General features: G+C 45.5%; 1 long non-coding RNA gene across 1 annotated transcript; it reads right to left on the reverse strand.

Moving 5' to 3' along the window:
* LOC110255986 lies at positions 1,486-4,481 on the reverse strand. Its single transcript, XR_002337061.1, has 2 exons — positions 3,917-4,481; positions 1,486-1,665 (listed from the first exon to the last, which is right to left on the reverse strand). It is a non-coding gene; the product is annotated as an uncharacterized LOC110255986 (long non-coding RNA).

Genomic DNA, 5,831 nt, shown 5'->3' on the forward strand with positions numbered 1-5,831 from the left:
GACTTTAATGACCAGAGATCCAAGATATTTTAACATTTTGTAACTTTTTTTTTTGGCAAATTGCAGACTTACCAACAAATTGCAAGAACAGTACAAGGAGTTCCACACAACCTTCACCCAAATTCCCCAAATGTTAACATTTTACCACGTTTGCTTTTTTCTTTTCTTTTTTTTTCTTTCTTTCTGTTTTTTTGTTTTGTTTTGTTTTGCCACAGCTTGTAGCAACTTGATGTTGGAGCTCAGTTCCCACACCAGGGATTGAACCCTGGCCACAGCCCTGAAAGTGCCAAGTCCTAACCACTAGACCACCAGGGAACTCCCCACACATTCGTGTTATCATTTTTGGGTGTTCCCTAAAACATTTGAGAGTAAGTTGCAGACACGTTGCCCTTTACCCATAAACACTTGAAGTGTGTATTTCCTAAAAACAAGGGCTTATGTGGCAACATAAGCACAGCAAGATGATCAAAATCAGAAAATTAACCCTCATACAAATACCATTCGCAAACCTATAGATATTTTTCAGTTTTTTGCCAAATGACACAATAACATCCTTAATGCCCCCCCAAAAGATGGAACTTCCAAATTACATATTACCTTCTGTGCTGGACATTATCTTTCTAGCCTTCTTCCACTTGGAAACATTTCTGTCTTGCCCTTTCTCAGCCTTGACATTTTTGAGGCGTTAATTATTCTGTAAAATGCCCCTCAGCTTGGGTCCATCTGATGCTTTTGTCATGATTGGTTTCCGTTTGTATACTTGGGGCCAGACCCCCTCCAGAACTAATGCTGTGTTAGTCTTAGCGCATCATACCAGGAGGCTTATATGATGGCAACTCTTCCCATCACTGGTGATGATCGCTTTGACGGTTGGCGAGGTGTCTGCCAAGTTTCTCCACTGAGGTTTTTATTGTCTCTTTGTAAAATTAAGTATATTTGGGAACTCCGGCTGGGATCGGTGACATCTTGGGAGCACCGGATGCAGGTTCGATCGCCTGCCCAGCACAGCGGGTTAAGGATCCATCATTGCCACAGCTGCGGCTTAGGTCACAATTGCCACTTGAATCTGATCCCTGGCCAGGGAGCTCCATATGCCATGGGTCAGCCAAAAAAGAAAAAAATTGTATTAAGTATCTTTGACAAAGGGTTCCTGGACCCAATCCCAGCGTGTGTGTGTGTGTGTGTGTGTGTGTGTGTGTGTGTGTGTCTAGCCATTCTCAGGACCCAATCCCAGTGTGTGTGTGTGTGTGTGGTGTGTCTAGCCATTCTCAGGCACCAGCAGGGTGTCTAAGAATTCAACTCAATTCTGACACTCTCTACCCGGAGAAAGAATCAGATTCCACAGGTAGAGGCCTCAGGCCCACAGGCGACCCTCCGCTTCAGATGCTCATCACAAGCCCAGGTCGTTATTACCCGTGCGACGGACTGACCATAAATCCAAAGTGCCCACAACCCCCTCCTCAGGTTTAAGAAATCTCACAAAACTCAGGAAAATCCATTTACTTTCCAGATTATTAATGTATTATAAACAGGCATTAAAGGATATGAATCAAGAGCTAGATGAGGGAGTTCTTGTGGCTCAGCGGGTTCAGAACCCAACTAGTATCCATGAGGATGCAGGATGGATCTCTGGCCTTGCTCAGTGGGTTCAGCATCCTGCCCAAACTTCCAAATGCAGCAGGTGTGGCCAAAAAAAAAAAAAAAAAAAAAAAAGCTAGATGAATATATACATAGGGTGAGATATGGGGAAAAGGTCTCTCCAAACACACCACTCTCACCAAATTTCCACATGTTCACCAATCCTGAAGCTCTCCAAACCATCTCCTTTTGGAATTTTATAGAAGCTCCCTAACTCAGGCAGGACTGATGAAATCATTGGCCATTAGCGGTTCGTCCAGCTTCATTCAACCTCCAGCCTGGCCCCTCCCCCCGAGATGGGGGATGGGACTGAAAGTCCCAACCCTCTAATCTCCTAGTTGGTTTTCTTGGCAACCAGCGCTCACTCTTGGGTGGGATCCAAAAGTCACTTTCCCCAAAGCGTTTTCAGGAACTGAAAACAAGAGACCAAATATCACACCGTGGCTCTTCTAGCTCAGGAAATTCCAAAGGTTTTGGGAGCTGTGAGCCAGGAACTACAGATGAAAACCAAATATATGAGAAATAGATGTTTTGGTCATTCAGATGACCAAATTCCTATTTCTTATAAATCATGATATCACAATCTTGCAGAAAGACACTTGGAGATTATGTAAATAGCCTGATAACCTTCCAACTTTCACCCATTGATTTTAGTATCCATTGATGATTCTTGCATGAATGAAATAGTACAATAATGGTTGTCCAATTGTGGGAACACTTTTCCCTCTTATTCTGTTTCCTGAGGATTGAAATTTATCCATTTAAAAAAATTTATTTATTTATTTACTTTTTTTTTTTTTTTTTGGTCTTTTTAGGGCCGCACCCTTGGCTTATGGCGGTTCCCAGGCTAGGGGTCAAATCAGAGCTGTAGCCGCCGGCCTACACCACAGCCACAGCAGAGCCAGATCTGAGCCGTGTCTGCCACCTACACCACAGCTCAGGGCAACGCTGGATCCTTAACCCACCGAGCCGGGCCAGGGATTGAACCCACGTCCTCATGGATGCTAGTCTGGTTCATTAACCACTGAGCCAGATGGGAACTCCTGATTTGTTTACTTTTTGAGCCACTTTATTGACACGTGAGGATTGAAATTTAGACTATGAAAGCAAAAGCCCAGGCAGGTGGTGACTATCACCATGAACACTATAAATAAAAATAATTTAGCTATTAAGAAATCTCTTTTTGAGCCCAGAGCATATGTCTGGCAGGGTCTTTGGGATTCAAAAGTGAATGAGGAGTTCCCTCTGTGGTGCAGCGGGTTAAGGATCCAGCATTGTCACTGCAGTGGCTCTGGTCACTGGCTCGGGTTCAATCCCTGGCCGGGGAATTTCTGCATGCCGCAGGCACAACCAGGAAAACAGAGGGGAAAAAAAAAAAGATCCTGCTTTAATGAAAGAAAGAATTAGCTACATGAAGCAGCTTCCCTGTCCTAAGACTCTCAGAAGCCCAGCACACCGTGCTTGGGAGGGTCTCGTCCAAAACCATGTCAAATTCAAAATACACCCACATCTCATATCACAACAATTTCTGTGCATGCGTCTTCATTTTATGAATGGCTCAGTGGAAATGAATCTGACCAGCATCCACGAGGATGCAGGTTCGATCCCTGGCCTCGCTCAGTGGGTTAAGGATCCGGCATTGCTGTGAGCTGTGGTGTATGTAGGTCGAAGACTCAGCTTGGATCTGTCCTTGCTGTGACTCCAATTTGATCCCTAGCCTGGGAACCTCCAGGAGTGCGGCCCTAAAAAGATAAAAAAAAAAAAAGACACTTTATATGAGTGTGCCTTCCTAGGTTAGTTGACAAATTATTCCATTCTGTCAGCTTTTGACTGATTTTGAATATCTTTACAGTTTAGAGCCAATCCTTTGTTTTAGGTCTCAAAACTCTCTGTGCTCACAGGCCCTGGGAACTGGCACCTAAAGTAACGGATAGAGTTTTTTTGCATTGCGGGACTTTGTATTTATCTCAGAGAGAAATACGTCTGAATGAATCAAACCTACTTCTCAAAAAAACAAAAACAAAAACAACATCAAAAAACAGCATTCGAGAGAGATCCTTTACAGACTGTAACATTCATCCATTTAAAGCACAATGGTCTTCAGCGCATGTACGGAGTTGTGCAACCCTCCCCGCTGTCTAATTTTAGAACATTTCATCACTACAAAAAAAAAAAGCTCGTGCCCACTTAAAGTCACTCCCCACCCTTCCCCTGGCCCCTGGCAACCACGAAACTACTTTATCTCTATAGATTTGCCTTTTATGGACATTTTACATACATGGAAACATGTACTATGTGGTCTTCCATGACGGGCTTCTTTCAACTTGGCCGAATGTTTCTGAGGTTGATCCACGTGGTCCCGGATATCAGCACTTCATTCCTTTGCAACACGCTTAGCCTTACCCCGTGTGGACAGAACCTATTCATCCATTCCCCGCTTCATGGGCGACTGGATTGCTTCCACTTTGGGGCGATGGGGAGCGATGCTGCTGTGAACATGTGGTGCACGTCTTTGGAGGGACATATATTTCTGCTTCTCTGAGAGTGGAGTTGCTGTGTCATGTGGGAATGTTTTGAGAAGTTGCCCAACTGTTTTCCACAGTGATTGCACCATTTTTTACATTTCCATCTGCAGTGACCCGAGGCTTTCGGTTTCTCTGCCTCCTCACCAACACTTATTGTTGTTTTTTCTATCCAAAGCCAGCCCACGGAGGTGCAAAGGGGGATCTCGTTGTGGTTTTAATTTGCATTTCCCTAATGACTGAAGCACATCTTCTCATGTGCTTACTGACCATGCTTATGTCTTCTTTGAGGAATGTTTTTTTCCAATCCATTGCCGTCTTTAAAAGTGAGTTCTGGGAGTTCCCGTTCTGGCTCAGCAGAAGCAAATCCGACTAGTATCCAGGAGGATGCGGGTTTGATCCCTGGCCTTGTTCAGTGGGTGAAGGATCTGGCGTGGTGGTGAGGGGTGGTGTAAGCCTCAGATGCGGCTTGGATCTGGTGTTGCTGGGGCTGTGGTGTAGGCTGGCAGCTACAGCTCCGATTCCCCTAGCCTGGGAACCTCCATATGCTGTGGGTGTGGCCCTAAAAAATAAAATAATAAAATGAAATAAAATAAAATATACTAAAGCTATTAGAATCCCAAATATAACTCACTCTTCTTCTTCTTCTTCTTCTTCTTCTTTTTTTTTTTAGATAATTTAGAAACGGCATCTAGAGGTATTCCTGTCATTGCTCGAGGCTAATGAACCTGACCAGTATCCATGCAAACTCGTGTTTGATCCCTGGCCTCGCTCAGTGGGTTAAAGATCTGTCGTTGCCCTGAGCTGTGGTGTAGGTTGAAGACCGGTCTGGCAATGGCTGTGGCTGTGGTGCAGGCGAGCAGCTGCAGCTCTGATTCAACCCCTAGCCTGGGACTCTCCATATGCTACAGGTGCAGCCCTGCAAAGACCAAGAATTAGAAACAACATCTCGAATATTCAATAGTCTGCATTTCAGTAGAAAGAGAATTCTGTTTTTGCAAAACCTCCATTCTCTCTCTCTCTTCAGGCAGCCCCAGCCCACAAGCCCCTCCCCTGCCCCCCACTCCCTGCCCCATCCATCCCCCTTCTTTACAGAAAGAATCAAGCCTCCATTCCTCCCTTTCTCCTCCTCTGTGTCTTGCAAATGTCGCAAGCCGCTGGTGTCAAAAGGATGTTGATGGCCTTTCTCCTCTACCAGGGGAGCGGGGCTTCTGCTGGGCGGCCCGTGGGCTGCTGGAACTCAATACTTATAGCACGTGGACAGAGTGAATTCTGATTTCAAAGCTGGGGGGAGGGTCCCTCTGGAGCTGCAGCTGTTTTCTCCCAGTGTACTTAACATCAAACATCTCTTGCCTTGCCCGGGATTAATTTTCTTCCAAAAACCCTCTCCTGTCTGCACTACATAGGAAATTGGCATCCCTCCTTTTACCACAGCTTTGACTGGTCCCCTAAACTAATCCATTAAGCCCCATGCTTCGGGAACAGGCACATTTTCCTGGGTGTCTGTTACATGACAAAGCATCCTACCGCGGGCGGATGAGGAGGGCTGGCAGCCCCAAGAGCAAGCAGGTTTCTTTCCTCCACCAGAGGCTGGCACCTTGGGGATAGGGGCAAGATCAAAGTCCAGTGCACCCAGCCTCACTCCAACTACAATTATTATTCATGCCTCTG

This window comes from Sus scrofa, chromosome 12, assembly GCF_000003025.6.
Source record: "Sus scrofa isolate TJ Tabasco breed Duroc chromosome 12, Sscrofa11.1, whole genome shotgun sequence".
Lineage (NCBI taxonomy): Eukaryota > Metazoa > Chordata > Mammalia > Artiodactyla > Suidae > Sus > Sus scrofa.